The sequence below is a fragment of the Colias eurytheme genome, chromosome 3 (assembly GCF_061535395.1).
Source record: "Colias eurytheme isolate Ceu_HAF_F1 chromosome 3, ilColEury1 Martin Lab GWU primary, whole genome shotgun sequence".
Lineage (NCBI taxonomy): Eukaryota > Metazoa > Arthropoda > Insecta > Lepidoptera > Pieridae > Colias > Colias eurytheme.
Window position 1 is genome coordinate 7,676,783 of NC_142982.1, and position 20,171 is coordinate 7,696,953.

A 20,171-nucleotide genomic window follows, 5' to 3' on the forward strand; every position below is an offset into this window, starting at 1 on the left:
CGACGGCTTACATTAGGTTTTACTCTCTGAAATATCAATGTAATTTCTCAATTTAGCACTATAATGGCGAAAACTAATCCCAGAGTGAGTTTATTCATAGATTTTCTCAAATGAATACAGTGCACAAAGTTGACCTCTTTATATAGGAAAAATATTCTTAAATAAACCAAACGTCCATCTAATAAATAAGATAATCGATAACTGATTATATCATGGATTACATCAACAGCGAAAGGGATAATAATTCGTCCAAATCATCAAATAACGTCATAAGATCAGAAGGGTCATGCACGAATATTAATTACAAAAGCATCAAAGACATACTCCACGAGATTACCTACTCGAAAATGTCGCTGCCTTGAAACTCAATTAAACTGAAAATTACCGTATCAAGATACTCTTAGCTTATGAAAATATTTCAAAGTTACGTTCAAGAGCCGTTCTTAGAACAATATTATTATAGACAAATGATCATTTGCACGTATAAAAAAATATGCAGTAACATTTTTTTCACGGACTACCTACTCTCTATATATGTATAAACCTTTTTCTATTATTAACACTGCATGATATTATAAAAATATTTTCTTATGATTCATTTCGTTATACCTACCACTTAGACTGATTCTGCAGATGACAGACAAGACAGGACAAAACAAAGGACGCTACCCAGAACTTCTTTTATACGTTAGAAGATAAATATATCTAAGAAAAGGATTTTTATATTAATATTACGTTATAATTGACGTCATTGTGCTAAATAAGACAGTGCAAGGGTGAATAGGTTTTATACACTATTTGTCTAAAACAATATTTCGCAAAAACAATGGTATACAGAATAGAAGCAATGGGGTTTTTCAGAAAGTTGAACGTCATAATAATATTTGCTTTGCTTTACGAAGTTGAATCTAATGAAGACTATAGAATCAAAAGTATTTTAATACAAATATACACTTTTTGTACCATAAAAGACAAAATGGTATTAAGAGATGACGTTATTAATACTCAATTAATCACCTCGGAAATAATTTATTCAATAACTCCCTAACGACTTCAACCGTCAAGCTCCTAAATACTTTGAACGGATCTATAAGCTTTTGTTACCTTGCCTTTATAATTTTAATTGAATCGGAACACTGGAACCATAACTTATCAAATTTAATTCAATAAGGGTTAAATCTTTAAATCATCCACAATATTATCAGCGTCAAAATTTAAAAAAATCATCAAGCTGTGTTTTTATGAATGTAAGAACTATTTGTAATATCAAAAATTTTCAAATTCTATATATCATAATTATTATTTAGGAAAATAAAATTATCGAATTATTGAATTATTGACTCTTCTCATGTCATTGAAGAAAAAGAAGTTCTTAGTACCATACGTAAAACGTGGACGATTTTTCTCAGTAAAGATCTGATGTACCTACGTGCGCACGTTTATACCTACGTATGAAAATATGCAAGAAAAATATACTTAAAAAGTCGTACTTTGATGTAATGGCAAATGAATTATGAATTCGGCCTATAAATAAGCGATGAGATGACGAAAACAGTCGTAAAATTATAATTTCTCCAATATATCCATTTGATAGCAAAAAAAAACGTTACGTCACATCTCGGAGTTCCCAATAAAGGAAATAATTAATGTGTTTTAAAGTGAACTGTGTATTTATTAGGTACATTGCGATACTAAGTAGGTGGGTATTGAATATACGAGTGATAGGTACTATATGTTATGAATTATATACCCTAATAAATATTATTTTTGTATTTACATAACAAGAGAAATAAAGTAAAAACTGCAAACTGATGGTTCCGCTCATGATTAAAATTAATCCTACTAAATTTCGTATCATTACGAAGTTCTCAATATCTACGGGGATAAGTAAGCGGCTCATTGCTCTATAAATCAAGAGCAGACTGGGATTGATTAAATTCTGATGACTTTGCAATGGAAAAGATTAATGTTTTGTGGCTTTATCGAGCAGTTATCCGATAGCGATCGATTAGCGGCAACTACATTAATTTACACAACCTTAATGCTACTTCATAAACTCGACTTAAAGTTCGAATTAACAAACCACAACAACAAGGTTCCTAATATTATACTTAAAAACAAAATTAATAGGTGAATGCACACTTTAGACGAAAATGTTAGATTTTTTAGTTTTGAGATTTTTAACTATTTAGTCAACATAAAAGACTCTATACAAGATTATGTATCACGATGGCAAATGGCAATAGCATTATAACATAAATTTTATAATTTTTATCTCTGCAAGTCTTCTTCTTCGCAAGTCTGAATTACCTTGATCACTCTCTTGCTCAGTGTGATTAATTAAAACATGATATAAGGCGGTAATTTCAGCAAGAAATATTTTATCACTAATTAAATTACGGTTTGCTTGTCTACATGTAAATAAACTTATAATTTTTTTTTAGTATAGAAACCACCTACAATTAATAAAATAAAAAAATAGATACATTTGGTCAAAATTGAATATTTAATTTGAAAAAAAAAATTATAATCCTATTATTCACTTTTGTTGAATTTTTTAGGTATTCTTCAATTGGGAAACTTTGTGCTTTTGTTCGGTTCGAGGAAAAGAAAAAAGATTAGAAAATAATCACCTCCCACGGAAAATTTACTTATCTTAATTGTTGTCAGAAATCGTGAAGGCGTAGAGTTGTTAAGTCTAGACAAAATTAAAACTTTAAGAAAAGATAAGACTTTAAAATTGTCCAAATGTTAAATTTTTACTCTATTCCAATTAAACTTGTTCTGACATTAAAGTAAAGACTTATTTTTAAACCTACGTATAAGAAACATATAAATTCACATTATTAATCAAGCAACAGTCGTAACTATGAAATAAAAATAAACGCTCCAATCATTTTAGAAAAGATAATATGCTCGTATCATGAACGGAGCACCTATTCTGACCGTTATCATCATGTTTACACCTACTTCTGTCAATGGCTAACACATTTATATGCTAATTTTATTGTTACTCATATGAAAAGAGGGCCAAAAGTGCAGAATATAGAGACTAGTGATAGAAACATACGAACCGTGTGTGCGTTATGGTTCTGAAATTCTCATTTGCATATTTTACTTTACTTTGTGCCTACGGAATTAAGCTTTATAAGGACATGAAGAATTGGCAACACAGTAATAGACAAAAAATACTCCATTATCTATATATCTGATCAACTCAAACACTAGTTGTAAGAGAAGAAAACTTTCGAATCTGATTTATGAACCCTAACGCTTTGTATAAATTTGCATTCCAGCTTTATTTATAACTCATGTTATCAGGTTGAAATTTTCACATCATTGATCAAGCTTTTACAACGCGAACCAATGGACACATTGGATTTAACCAAAAATGCACAACTGCTGTAAGTATATAAATTTTATAATTAACACTTTAAATATTATTTTGCAAGGGTAAGTAAAATGTTTGATTTTTGCAATTTCCTCCTAAGTTAAAAATTTCTCAATCCTACATGGCAAAATCGTGACATTTCATTTCTTTATTCATTTTTAAACAATGTTACCGTAAAAGTTAGAATTTTATTGAATTTTTAAACTGTGCTCGAGAATTTCAAGTTTAATTGGCATATTAACGGCACTAGTTAACTCTCGTTTAATGAAAGCTGATGTAAAATCAAAAAGATAAAAACTTGTATGAGATTGTTTGAAACTGAAGCAAAAGTCTTGCAATTGCTGCGCGGAAACAGGAATTGTGCTCGAGTTTTCACTCGACTTGTGGTAAAAGCGGGAAGCACTTATGTTCATTCGATTTCATCTCATCCAAGTTTCAGGTCTCCTACGTTCAATTTCATACCAATACATCAGGCACCAATCTAGTGAATAATATGTAATTACGTTGAGGATCATCGTCTCCTTTCTATATCTCTGGACTTCTACTAAAATGCCAAATAGTTTTTTGTACTTCTTCAATTTAATAATCATTTTATGCCTGGTTGCAACGTTATCCTATTAAAATTATACTTTGAGTTGTATTGTAACTTATATTTTTTGGTATGCCTATCTGAAACAGCTTATCTCGAGACTAGAACACATTGCCATTGTGCATAATGCAATATCATATTAATATATTCATAAATTATTCAATTACACAAATGTATGTATTACATCAGTACATAAGTTTTATATGTCTGTATACCTACTATTTTATTCGCTAGAGGAAACTTAGGTATATTGAAACTGAATTATGCGTTTCAATAAAGGCCATATTAGCTATTTATTACATTAAATAGAGCATTAATAGGAACCTATTTACCTACATGTGATTCATTAACATTAGAAAAACATACCTGAAGAATATAAATTAACATACATAGTAGGTATGACTATTAGAATACTGTACCTGTAAAAACCTTTTTAATTTCTAGAAAGGTGTTTACTTTATTTTCAGATGCTTTATTACTAACTGAAGAAATTAATTTAGGAAGATGAAAACAGACAAAAGCTTAATTAATTACACAATGAAACAAACAACCCGTCTTCAAAAATAAATTCAATTAAAATTTTAATGAACAATCACCTGAAAAAATTACAGGTATCAAACACGAGATTGTTTTAGCCTAAAAATAAATGATACCTGTTGTTTATTTCATTGCGGCTCTCAATCGTTTTAAGATGAAACCTTATTGTCTGGAAAACAACTTAAATGATCTCCGTCTTTCACTACGAGCCATTTATCAGACGATTGCTAACGTCTCATCGTTCAGAGTTCCTACAAATGATGGCACTTAATAGCTGTAAAGCATTTACATTGTGTACTAAACAATGTTGAATTGACATTAATGATTTAAGAAAATCTACCCCGGAGAGACAAATATTCTTTATTAATTTACTTCTGTAAGGTTTGTTAAGATGAAAAACTTATTTATAAATTGTTAAATAAGTATGAAAAAGGTACCGTTAGTGTAGAGCCATACTCAAATATAATAATTTCGTCTACTATTTGAACATATTTAAAAAATTGTAAGCCAGGAAAATATGTTCTTATTGCACCAATGCATCATCCACATGATAGTATTTCACAACATAGAAACGCACAACGTTTCCTTTGCTAAACTAAGCAGAAAGCTAGCTATAACAAGCGTTATTAGAGTCATAAATTGGCGGCTCTCTATCATTCACTGTCTAACAAAATCCCAAATCGTGAATTCGTTCGTAAAGAAATCGTTTTTCTCTGAAGCTGCCGTTCTCCGCCCCATAACACGCTTAACGTGTTGATATAATTATTATGATCCATTACAGGAAAATAGCTTTCTCTTAGCACCATATACTCAGTCTACGCTATACGAGTTTCGTCATTACTAACAAATAATGATACCTACTAATACATCAGTTAACATGAATTAGAATTTTAAAAGTTCACATTTATTATGTTAATCAACTCATTATGAAATAAAGATGATAAAATCAATTTCAGTGTAGTATCAAATACCTACATGATATTTAATAATACCAATGTTATACAAAAAACTAATCACTGAGCTTACAAAAAATTATATTATACAGATATTTTATATTGATAATCCAAATAGATCTAGGTTATACCGAGATTGAAATTCTACGATATGATCTTCAAATCAATTTGTAGATACCACTTAGATCCACTTAGAATACCGTCAGCATGTAAAATACAATAAATTACATTGGGTATATTAAGTTTAAAATTAGCTTAAAATGAGCAATTAAAAACATTCATTGTCTGTTGTTATTTCTTAGTCTTTTTTTTATAATTTTCCTTCTTCCCACATTTATTTCTATGTCCATCCTTTTCTATATCAGTTCAAGTTACGTTTCATATTCGAATACAAAATTAAATTTTCTTCAATTTTACATAAGAACCTTATAATTTTATCTTATAAATTGAAAACTGCCTTTTACAGAACCACCCACGTCTTGTTTGACAAACGGAAAAATATTTATAGTTACAGAAAAATAGCTTAGCTTCGCAGTGTTTGAAATTGAAACTAATATTATCTCTTTAAATTTTTATCAGGCAACTGTTTTAAATTATCTTTGGCTAAAAACTCAAAGATTGCAGTGTCAAAAAATTGATGCCAATGTAAAAAAAATATACAATTTATTTTTTTTTTAGTTTGCGCATAATGCATACAATAACATAATTAACAATTATATGAATCGAATTAATCGACTGTTAACCATATTATATAAAAGCATTTATTTTATGTTTTGAAAATGTTTATCTCTCTTTATAGTCGGAAATAATGTCCGTTTGAAATGCAATCTCGTGCAATATGTCCTGCAAGTGACAAAGGTTCAGTCAATATTGAAAATACTTTTCACAACCTCAAAGGCTATTTAAGCATTATTCTTCACATTCCACGCTTCTAACGTTAATATTGATTTCGTCTGTACATAATATAAAATAGCATGTTTTACACAAACCAAAACAAAAACCATACGATATGATTTATTTTATCAATATTTCTACCTACAGATAAGATAGAGGGGCCGTAATAATGGTATTACTTGAAATCAATCAATCATTATGGGGAATAAATAATTAATCAATCAATATCGTATGTTTCAAATAAAGGATTATTGATATATAATAAACTAGTGGTCCGCCCCGGCTTCGCCCGTGGTACATATTTCGCAATAAAAGGTAGCCTATGTCCTTTCTCGGGTATCAAAATATCTAATAATAATAATAAATCATTTATTTGCACCATTATCTTACAAAAATTTAATGACCCAGGCTCCTAATATAGTTGTAAACTGTTTTTCAGGAGCCTGTGTTCACACTAATTTATATTACACTGTTACAATGGCGTATGTACACGAATTTATTCAGCTTTAGACATAATTTATTATAATATTATTTGTTACATTTCAACATTTGTTCATTATACATTATTATTAATTAATTACCTATTTAATAATTATGCATGCATTAAAAAAATAAAAAAATAAAAAATAAAAATAGTTTATAATCCACTCGGTTAACCCTAGTGTGTGGACGTAAAACATGATAATTATGGTGTGTAGGTGTGAGAGTGTTGTATGAGAGTGTAGTGTTGGAGTGTAGTGTGTGAATGACTTTATTAGAGAAAAGAACTGTCCTAGTTAATAGAGTAAACGTTCAGTATTTAAATAATCAAAAGTAGAGATCTCCATACCAAATTTCATGCAAATTGGTTCAGTAGTTTAGGCGTGATTGAGTAACAGACAGACAGACAGAGTTACTTTCGCATTTATAATATTAGTATGGATAATTATTGATCAACTAAAAATTTAAATAAAAGTACAAATTCACTAAAAATTCAATTCTTGATTTCATTATTTTTGCAAAGCTCTATTACAGTTTTTTTTTTTATTTTTTGAAATAAAGAAACTTACTTTGATCTTCATGACTAAATTTTAATAAAAAATCGTTTAAGTTATAATTAATATAACGGTAGAACAAGTATTCAACGAATCAACTTATTTCACCCTTCTATCACAAAAGTAAAATAAAAATCAACAAGTGGTTCGCCTCAAAATTGAGTTGACGTCCTCGCAAATTAACTGGCTCGTCCAAAACTTCGTTTGATCCTAAGTAAAGAATCAAATAAATATCGCATAATGTCCTGATTTATAAATTAACAAAAACCAAGGCCAAGGAGACTTCAAACACTGAAACTCGCCTAAATAATGATAAATTTGACGGTGTTTTATAACTCTCATAAATAATCTTAGATATTTCCAGTGGATTTTTTTCCATCAATAATATTATTTACGATTGAACTTTACACACTTGAATCGATATTGCCGTTTACAAATAAAATATTTCTAAAAAGAGAATATTACACCCTCTCATGAAAATTTGTGACGTTAGTATGTGATTCAATTATAAAATAAGTACTTACCAAAATGTATCCTAAAATAATCGGATGGTATGATGAATTTACGTGACACCTACGTCACAGGTAAAACAGGACGAATATTCCGATAGTGCAAATTTATTAAGGAAATACTTAAACGCATTTTCACTTCAGCTAACAGTATCAAGAGCATTTTGCTCAAGGCCCATCTAACGCCACGTCGGAATATCATTATTCCGCACCGTTTAAAATTGCAACATGCATACTTTGTTAGCGGCTAAGTATAAAGCTTGTCAATATTATTTATTTAACAATATATTTCATAAACTAGTTGAACGATACGCATCTAAATCGTACGGTATTCCGCACAAAATCAATATTTTATAAGGAAACTGTAACAAATCAGAGTCAACGATGGCACTTCTGATCTGAATCATTAACTAACAGTAACACACTTTAGTATTATTTTATACAGTTCTGTTAACATATAAATTTAAAAAATCATACATGAATCTACATTTATACATGGCGTGTAGAGCAATGTAGAGAAGGTATAAGCATTTTCTGCGGTTGTTTCTGTATTACGAAATAGATGTCGAATTTGTTTTACCATCAATTATACACTTAATATAGATAATAGTTGCTAGATTGAGAAAATCTTCTACCTAGTTAATGTGGCCAGTGTAGTACCATAAATATTCCAATACAAAACAAGTATGAAAAATAATACTTACACAATAATATGACCGTTAAAAGAAATTTTTTTAAGAGATCTTTTATGTACCACCTATCGTTCATTTATGAGATTAAAATTTGTATTCATAATGTTTTAATATTTAAAAAAAAACTAGGCATAGGTACGCTTTATAACAAACTATACGCGTTGATGTCATGTATTTTCGTTGGTATCAACCAAAACCGTTTTGTCAATATTTTAGCAATTTATAAGCTGACAGATTTATAGCGCAACAGCTTGCTGTTACATTTAGTAAATTCATTTCATTATTAAAAAAAATCACTAATTGCCCAATTAGATATGAATTGTGACATAATTACGAACAATTAAAAATATATAATATCTACGGCACAGTTATAGGGGTGGGAAGGTGAGAAAAGGTTTTTTTGTTAGTAACTTTCAAATTTACCATGTATCCATCTGCTGTGTTTTTGGCGGGACACCCACCAGCAGACTAGGGTATAGTGGGCTAATCACCTGCTTATCCGAAACCTATATGATTTTCGAAACTGAAACAGTACAAAACCGGACCGATTTACGAACAACGACCCTTGGCATGAAAACCCGGACTCGAATTGCTTTTTGGATGCTGGAGCGAAATAAAACATGCCGCCAAAAATCGAGATACATGGCGATGTACTGTTGACGCCCTTTGCCCCACCTAGGGGCCTTAGGATATTAAGTAAGTAAGTACGGTACAGTTAAGTGCAAATTTTGTTTATTATGAATTTAATTTGAACGTCCAATAACACAAAACGTTCGTTCATCTTGATAACGAACTTACGACGATAACAAATGTATTGTGACCTCAAATATTATGTTTAAATGCCGACACAATTGGGATCTTATAGTCTATTAAGAGGATGAATCTCAAAGCGCCTCGTGGGCCCAAATAATTAGCAAACTTACTCAAAACATCAACAGTGATTTAACTTTACAACCAACTCTTACATCATTTTATACGCACCAAATGGCTTGTTGTGTAGTATTAAGGATTGAAAACATTTGTTTCCTTTTTTTTTTTTTAATAATCATTACGTCCATATTTTTCATTTCCGGCCATTTCTTAAAACCAAGACGTTTTCTCATTCTTTTTTCTTGATACCAATATCTTAAATAAGTAAAGAAAAACTCTACCTTTTTATTTATACTTCGCGTATGTGTAGGTATATGTATAACTTAATAAATGTCACATACAAATTTCATGAAATTCAAAACGTAATTCGTATGAAACATTTCAACTGCAAACTCAACGTACAAAGGTAGACTACAGTTGTGAGAGGTACCTACAATATGAGCAAACATTTTGATACAACGATGAGTCAGTTTCATGGAGTTTACCGCTACGAGGATGCTACGCGATAACATCAGTATGACGCGTGTAATTTAAAAACGCGTGCACTGTGTACACTTTTTTAAACGAAAACACACTTATCATTGCGTACTATAAAAATAACTTTAATAAAGAATTGAAATGGTCCATATAAGGATAAACATTTATGATAAAGAAATACAATTTAAATGAATAAAAGATTCCTAAACCACAAAATAGATCGTAGTAATCCGCAAAAAACTCTTAAAGCTTGGACGGTTGCACGGTGAAAGTGTTGTGACTCGAAGCCGGCTAAGCTCCGTGATTAAGTCTTCAAACATTTTATCGCTACTAAAATGTTTCTTGTAAAACGTATCGGAACACAATACCTCACGGACCGAAAAACGTGATCAAAATAAACGTCCAATTGGTTTTCTATTGACGCAAGGTCCCATGTATCAGGCCTCTGTCTACAAATATTATGAATACATTTTCTTTTTCTCCCATTGGCTTTGATGAATAGCGATATTTCGATAAATAGCTTCATAGACGTAGTTGTATTAGTAACAACGTGTGTGGAAAATAACATATGCCAGAGCTCGCAATCCAGCGATGAAAATAGTAAGATATTTTAGGTAAAGAAAAGAAAATGTATTTCTATGAAATAAGTATAATATATATTCTTTTATTCTATTCTAATACTAATGCAACAAAATCTATTATTCCGTGGCTATAATTTGAAATTTATTATGCCTACAAAACAATCTATGTTTATAACTGATAAGCCTCTGCCGGACTCGGCAATCTCTCGGGATCCGCTTGGATTTATAGCAAATTTTCTATCCATATGATATTCGTGAGAATTCCCGGGAATTCCATTATTGCACGCCTCATAAGCGAAGCGTTGAGGTGGGTACTACTGTCACTTCGCGCAAAACATCTGATTTTTCAAACTTAAAATGTCTTTATGTATCATACATTGCACTTGTAAGATAATACATACACACACATATTAAGAAAAAACACTATTTTTAACATTCATGATATTTTTGATGTCATTTTTGTTATTTAAACTAGTTAAAAAACAGTTTAAAAAAGTTCTGTCTTGGACGTCCGTGTGTCTGTATGTGCGGATCCTTTTTCTTGTTAACACGATAGCGACCGAAATACTTTACTAATCGAGTCTTTTTTTTTCTCTTACGCTTGAGTATGCTCAGGAATAGAACCCTTTCATTTTTCAGGGTCTGATTCGATGTGGTTTAATTGTTATTAAATAAACAAAAATAATAATTAATAAATAATTATTAAAAAAAATTATGAGGCGTGCACTTTTGGATTTTCCAAATTATTTTATAATTTAGAACCGATTTTCTCATAAGACAATAATATTTTATCAGACGCAGCGCACAGTCATTAAACTATGTTGCGAGATTTAAATTACATTTACAAGGCTTAAGATACAAATTAAAATTTAATCTCTATTTTTGAAATGAAAAGGTCTTTTATTTTCCTCTACGTCACAGTACTTCTGACTGCTCTGAGTGTCCGAGTTCAGTTTCATTACTCTTTCAAAGAATTTCACGAACTTATATTGTTGTCATTTTAGGAGAGCTTAATAATACTGTCTTTTATAAACAGATATTAAGTATACATCCATACTAATATTATAAATGCGAAAGTAACTCTGTCTGTCTGTCTGTTACTCAATCACGTCTTAACTACTGAACCAATTTACATGAAATTTAGTATAGAGATATTTTGATACCCGAGACCTTTCTCGGGTATCAAAATACTACAGTACATAGGCTACTTTTTAACCCGGGTGGAAAGCTAGTTTCCTATAAAACAAAATGAATCAAAATGTGTACATATAAAAATAGAAGCAGATAGTTTTTTTAACTTTATTTTACTTGCACGTGTATGATAATAGTAGCTTAGATGTAACATTTGCAACTACATAATATGTATTATAAGTACAAAGTTGTATCGTCTGTCAAATATATAATATTTATTACGCGAAACCTAAATTCGTCTCAAAATTTAGCTATTGTTTGTTTTAAAAGTACAAAGTAAGAAGAAACATGGGAGAAACAAATCAGAAGAAAATACATTAACCATCGCTGTGTTCACCTTTTATAATTTTAATTAAATGTTATGTACTTGCATTTACAGTCAAGATAATTTTTCATAATACTTATTTCAAAAAGGAAACTCTAAATCGACCTGCCTTAAATACCACATAGTACAATACTAATTAAATTATTCAATGTCAGATTTTCGGCTATTGTTCAAGAGGCCTATTCACTTGACATTTGTATGAATTTATATGAGTCTGGAGAAGTTAGCCGTTTTGTGATTAGTGATTACAATGTAAGTTTATTTAACCACTGTTATAAGATGTATTCCTTATTAACTTAATACTTCCGCTCGCTTTAGTTTGTAACCCCTTGGGTTCTAAATCCTTTTCAGAGTTAGATAAAATGAACCAAACATAATATAATGGAAATAAACAGCCACACAAACGAACTAATGAAAATTAAATGTGCTATGTTGTATTTATCAACTACTACGACTGTAAAGCGTTTGTAATTGCAAGATCTGCCATGATGTTATATTTTTCTTTTGTAGAGGCAAAACATAATCTTAAGAGATTATGTTAACCTAAGATTATGTTAACAAATGTTTCAAATTTCGCTTGCCAATTTAAATTCAAACTTATTATTTAGATTAAATCGGTGTTCCGTGCTTATCTGTTTTTGAATAGAGTTAGAATTGTCTAAGCATTTATTTCCTTTCTTCTTCTCAATATTTATTTTATATTTTCTCGAAAACATTTATGTAATTTATCAAGATATAAATTTTATTTCCTCATAAGAAATTCTTAGATATGATATTTCGATTACATGTTACACCTTGTCATGTCAACAAATATAAAGATGTAGGTAATATTTATAACTTATCTACTAAGAAAGATAACAAAAGGCTTTTTTATTCACACATTTACTAACTAAAGTATAAATATACGTCTATTTCTGGATATTATGAATTATTTCAATATACATAGCCTATTCATGTTTGTGTAAAACAGACGGCAAATAATCAACTCTGCAAAGCATAAACTATGAAATAACCAGAAGGCACAGAGTAGCTGCTTTTAAATTAGTTCAGAGGGTACTTTAGCCTGATTATCCTGACCCATAGATCGGAACCTCGCTGCTAAATGATATTTTACCCTTTCGATAAATTTACCTTAAAAGCTATACAAAGTACATATTTATCATAGAGTTCCGCTTTAAAATTAGTATCGGGTGAGGTTTATAACAATGTAATCAAATTTATGCATCCCTTGTGGTATGAACCTGATAAAATACGAGTTGATGTGAAAGTTTTAATTGTTCATTGCTTGGAAATAAGATTTTAGGAATATTTAGATATAAAATATTTTATACGCAAGTTTGAAATATTTCAATGGTCGACAAAAATAATTATATTTCATTCCTGGTATATTTCTACTAATAAACGACACGGTTGCTTTAAAATAATATTTATTTTCAGAAGCATATAGGTAATAATTGTTTTGATTTAAAAACTTTCAGGAAAAATCTTTAAAAGGAACCTATTGTTCGAAAATATAACAAACAAATATTACACGGATATGACAGAAAATATCAATTACGTAAAATTCATTCTATTTTTACTTTATCATAAAATACATAATATTAAAAGGAACATATTTAAATTAATTACACGTTACAATTCCTAGATTTTTTTAATATATTTTGTATTAGGTACATTTCCATTTGATTTAATAATAAATTATTTTATCGAAATGTATATTGTACACGCACATACAAAACCCAATTACTGAAACTTAATCCTATCATGGGTTATGATAAAAAGTAAAAACGTAGTAGCTATAACAAGGGAAATTTTTAAGTGCGGTCTGTAGTTACATTTTTTATTCTTTTAATGGCTCTTTTAATTTTTAAGTATCTTTCTAGTATTAAAAATATTTAAATAATTCCACCGCTTTCATTCGCGTCGTTTTTTATCGAATAAAAATAATTGTTTGAAATATAGAATAATAATTATTTTTACACGCTATTTGAATACTCTATTAACACGACATGTACCTTAAAAAATCTTATTTGCAATTAGTGTAAAATAATATTTTATTACAACTCGTTTCCACGCAAATGAAAAATGGCAATCTAATTCTTAAAAAAAATACGCTTTTTAGACTCCTATCAAAATCTGATGACAAATTCGAGTTGCGGAAAGTTAATTTAAATTTGAAAATTCAGTTGAAGTACAGCTCAAGTTAGATCTAGACTCACCGTAGTTCGCTGGGAAAACTTAAACTGGAGAAAAGTTCTGTTAGCACTGCGGAACTCAATCACAAGTCACAGGAAAAGTTCTAAAGTTCTGTGATTATATTTTTTATTCGAATATTTGTGTGATCGCAAAGTTCTCTGCGAACGAATGGGCGCGCCAAAGTTATGTGGCGATGGGTTCGTGCAGCGTGCTTATATCTTGCTGAAAGCGAAGCCTGCACGCATGCGCACCCGTCATTCATCATACACTCTCAATGACCGCCTCTGCAACCGTCGCTCGTCAAATGTCCATTTTTTATAGAGCAATTAGAATAAATTAATTAAACTGTTCAAATTTGTATTAAACTGGGAAATATTTTCCAATTTTCCTGTAAATTAAGTAAAATTCCTTAAAATCGTTCCTTAAAAGTGTTAAATCGTAATTTAAACCATTGGTTTATAGTCATATTATATAGATACATTTCTATTTTCTACATATTGTGATGATTTTATGAACTTTAACAGAAATTCGTTATATTGAATAATTTAAAAATGATTTGTTAATATAATAAATGTTTAATTTTAGCATGAGTTTAAGTTATAAAATTGTTCCATCGAAATCACACCTGTAAAATTAGATACTTACGTAAGCTCTTTAAAACTTTGACAATAACTGTAAAAAAAACTTTGTTACGACAGGAACTAGAGAATTAGAAGACTTCATAATTACTTTATTTCTTTTTTGTTTTAATCCCTTATACTAGAAATCCTAGTAGTTCAAGAATGTATGAAAAACTTTTTACACAACAGGACTTATACAAGAGCTCACTTGAACACTTGTTACGTGTAGAACTTGGGTGATTTCTAAAAATAATCCCTCTGGGTCAGAGGTTTCTAAATTTTATTTTTATAACTTTGAAAAATTTTGTTGATCGGTTCAGCCTGGTTTTTTATTAGGGAATACCTTGACGCATAACCAATAATTCTTGCCTCTGCGTCGGATTTCCACTGCCCAGAAAGTACCGACTTATCTCTACTATGATCCCTCGCACTTCTTTTAATGGTGAGGTACGTATATCATGTTATAAAACATTTCTAATAATAAAGTATTTAAGCAAGAAAAAAGGCCCAATTCATTTTTGCAGTTCATATAAAAACATACAAAACAACACAAATACATTACCGTGGACCTCCGCGTGCACTGTACAACTTATGAACTAAGGGTTCACGATTTAATTAATGCCAACATGGAATCTCATGGACAACTTTGGGAATCTCTGCTCTACATTATACATAAGGTCATACCTACATGCCTTAGATATGTTTTTTTCTTTTCATAAGTACACCTCAAGTATGCTTTAACTTTTTAACTCCTTTATCTGACGAACATTAGACATACTTTTATTATTCTAGTTTCAGAAAGAACAATTTAGTTGAATGTCACCTAATTTTAAAATAAAAAATATATGAAATAGAACAAGGACAAACCTGGGATTGAGAAAAACGGAAGAATTAAATACACACGCATTATTTAGCTCTTAATATATTAACGTAAAAACCAATTTTAAAATGTTGCAACATATATTTGAAGTATTCGTAAGTTGGTAATGCCAGAATATTTTTTACAAGTTTTATTGATGGAAATAAAACCTTTGCAACCCCGACGTTACAAATTAAGATACATAAACATACGATAGACAAATGAAGAACATATTACCTACCCTGTTTTATTAACAAGGTAATATAATCGTAATGATTCGTATTTAGACGGAAATACCGTACAAATGGTACAAATAGTACATTCATGATGTAACGACTAATGTAATAATAAGCGTAAATGACGCAACAATTAAAGAAATTGTAGAGAAGAAATTATATTACTACAATATGAACTACACGAACAACCTATATATATATAATATGGGCTACGACAGACGTAGATTTTCCTACCAAAATATAGCAAGGGCCGGTGGAAATCGTACGATCGTAATATAAAATAATTTGGAAAATCCAAAAGTGCACGCCTCATAATTTTGTTTTAATAAATATTTATTAATTATTATTTTTGTTTATTTAATAACAATTAAACCACATCGAATCAGACCCTGAAAAATGAAAGGGAGCATACTCAATATATTCAATATATAAAAATATATAATTATTTTATGTATTCCTGAGCATACTCAAGCGTAAGAGAAAAAAAAAGACTCGATTAGTAAAGTATTTCGGTCGCTATCGTGTTAACAAGAAAAAGGATCCGCACATACAGACACACGGACGTCCAAGACAGAACTTTTTTAAACTGTTTTTTAACTAGTTTAAATAACAAAAATGACATCAAAAATATCATGAACGTTAAAAATAGTGTTTTTTCTTAATATGTGTGTGTATGTATTATCTTACAAGTGCAATGTATGATACATAAAGACATTTTAAGTTTGAAAAATCAGATGTTTTGCGCGAAGTGACAGTAGTACCCACCTCAACGCTTCGCTTATGAGGCGTGCAATAAATAATTAGTAGGTATTTGAATCATAGAACCTTCCAATATTATCTGCAGGATTTGTAAACGTATCGGGATTGATAATAAGTACTTATAGTGAAAAAAACATAATAAACATTTTGGAAATATAAAAAAGAAACTAAAGCAACCGAAGATGTAGTCCTAGGTGTCTACAACCTATCATAGCAGTTAATGTATACTTACAGTGGGTATATTGCATTTTGACTCATAGATATTAGATCTTGATCTAAACTACTAAACTAGAAGAATTAGATAGTAGACAATTAAAGGTCCATACATGGACATTGGATAATCATTTAATGTTTTACATCATATCTATTATCAAGACATTTCCGTTTATTGTTCTCGTTTTCATTGCTTGGGTAAATTTCAATCTAATCTTAAATTTTGCAAACAGTCTGCTTAAATCTACAATACATAAAGCCAATTTCACAATGAAACGTATTGTGACTGCGCACGATTACGTGCAATGAGTAATACTACCTTATCTAAATAATTATTTGTTTAAAAGATGATGGTTAAACATTAATCGTCATTATTTGAACAACGTAAATTAAAGAATGTAAAATCATCTTACGGATTGAATTAGTGTTTGTTTGTAATGAGCTAACTCAAAAAAACTTCAGTGATTTTGAAATTCTTTCACCAATGGAACCTACATTCATGTTTCTGAATTAATTTTACTCAAGAACAATATAAGCCATATTCTGATTTTGTTTTCATCCCGGGAAAACCGGGTGGAACTGAGCCAAGAGTCTTGTGTAGAAAATATTGAAATTTAAGAAGACAATTAAAACAATTTATTTAACTTAACAAAGTGTATCTGATAAATATTATGAAACGAAAGTTAAACAAAAATTTACATCAACAGTAATTCTAAATGTGTAAGCATTGGAAAATAGAAAAGTAGCACAAACAATTCCGATTGCAAAATTCGAACTAGACCTACCTAAATAGGCGAAATATCGATCACCAATGTTGAACGAACTTTCAAGGATTACAAGTGTTACGTTGAAATTTTGCAAATAATTAATTAGAAATAGGTATCTTCACAAATAATTAAACATTTCAACTTCTTATAATTATGAATGTACACGTGCATTACATTGTAGTGTACATGTACATTTACAGGTACATTTAGATATTAAAAATAAATAAAAACATAATTGATGTTATAAATAATGTTGTTGGTGATGTTAGCTAACAATTGTCAATTACCGGAACTAAACTTCTCTTCCTGTAGACTATAATTGATAAGGGAAAATCGAAGTGGAACTTGAAAATAACACTTCAATTAAATTAAAAGTTGTTTGGTTATGAATAGAATAGTATATAGTATAGTACATAAATAATACAATAACATCAACAAATTCTCATTTGTATTTTTATCTTATAGGTAGGTACCTATCTAAATATTATAATCTTTTATACATGATGGTGTTTTTATTTTCAGTTACAGCATTTGATAACGTAATTTTCAAACAGGTAACTGAAAGAATACATACATATCGCTAAACATTATCCAATCCTATGTTCATTTAACGTGCCAGCTATCCACAAAAGTCACAGCTTTCGTACAAACACGTGTGTGAGATATTATTTTCTTAGTAGCTTTCCTTATAGTGTATGATGAGATAGGAATATAAGGCTTAAATTATTTCACATATTTTTATTGAATTCGCTCAAAACACGAATCTCGCTCGGGTACCTAAAAGTTTTTTCGCCTGCAGGATGTTCGGTCCTTACGATTTCTCGGTGTAAGCAAATATACTTTTGAAATAGCCTGCTAAGCGACATAACTTTTATAAATATCGAGATAAACGTTATCTTGTAACGTAAAATTTATTATAAGGAATATTGTAACGATGAATAGTAAATTGATTTAGTATTAATAGAATATGAAATACCCGAATATTATCATATATAATATATCATATTAAACACAAATAGACAATATCTGAATAGGTAGATATAACTGCATATTATATGATGATATCAATTGGTAATTATTATTAATCAATTATCAAACCCTTTACCATATAAAAAAAATAGTAAAAACTAAAAAGCTCGCATAAATAAAATAATAGTATGACACCTACCTACGGCATAACAACTTTGCTTTTAATTGGATTGTTTTCACTAAAAATTCAACAAATATTAATTGAAAATTGGAATTTACCGAACAATTCTCGAGTTGAGTTTGGCGTCATGAACTTTTCAAAACTACTCAAACAAGTAACTTAAGCAATATAAATCTTAAAAGCTAAATTAAATAGAACTCAAATGTTCCTGTAAAAATATTATTTAATGAACGAAGATTAATTATTAGGTATAACTTAATTGTTTGATTAGTAGATACCTTTTTAAGCTGTTCTTCATATACATAATAACTTTTATAACAATGATGCTTTTTATAGAACGCAGAATTGAGAGATGTTAATTAATATTTACAAATTTTTCGATATAATTTAGAGATGAACTTATTTGCATAGGTATACCTATGTAATTTCGTTCATGTAGATAATTCTATAATATCTAGATAATCTAGATATTTTGGCTAACAGTATCGGAAAAACTCCTAAACGCTTAATGTCTTATTGATTTCTTTACGAGGCATACAAGGCAGCAATTAATATTTTTATTGGAAAACATTCGCTCATTAATATTAAACTGTCGAATTGACTTTCTTAATGTGACGATTTCCGTTAAGTCTGACATTCAGTGGAATTTTTCCATGAGCGATAAATGATATTTAAAGAAGAAATACCTGCTTAAAATGTAAAAAAAATCATATTTGCAACATTTAGGTCTATTTTTATTTATCAGATATTCTCAACGCGATGCTAATTCGACACGCGAATTGTAATGCAGGTGAGAGGCATCATATATAGGTATATCTACATAGTAGTCTTTGAGAGGCATTTAGAATACGAAGGACGAATGTTAACCATCGGGTTGTAGTAAGTAGTGGATATTCATATTACCTATATAATTTATTTAACAAAAACCTGAACTGCCTTTAAATTGTCAGAGCTAGGCAAAATTTAATAGGGACCAACTGGAAGACACAAGCTTTAAAATAAAAAGTATAGGTAACAAAGACAAACAATTAATGTCGAATTGAGAAAATATCGCGTTGCGAATATCGTATACGTCGTCGTCCGCGTGTTTGGCCTATGCGTCTATTAGAGACGGTTTATGGTGCTATGACTGAGCAATGTATATAATATTATATGGTATTATGTACCCAAATTTGAGTTCAATCGATCAGATCAGAGAACTTTCAGAGTAGTAACCATAATAAATTAAATATAATCTCGTTGTAGTAAGCTACACTACATGAAAAATCTAATCGCACGACATGCTTCTACCACATTAATTACAGTAGATAGGAATAGAAGTTTCTAGT

General features: G+C 29.7%; 1 protein-coding gene across 3 annotated transcripts in view; it reads right to left on the bottom strand.

Annotated features, from left to right (window-relative positions):
• Dh44 (corticotropin-releasing diuretic hormone 44) overlaps nucleotides 1-14,416 on the bottom strand; it is a 29,695-nt gene extending 15,279 nt beyond the window's left edge. For all 3 annotated transcript variants that reach the window (XM_090118091.1, XM_090118098.1, XM_090118106.1), the window contains exon 1: nucleotides 14,263-14,416. The gene's annotated coding sequence lies outside the window, so the exon portion shown is untranslated. The remainder of the gene's footprint in view (nucleotides 1-14,262) is intronic.
• Between the last annotated feature and the right edge of the window lie 5,755 nt (nucleotides 14,417-20,171).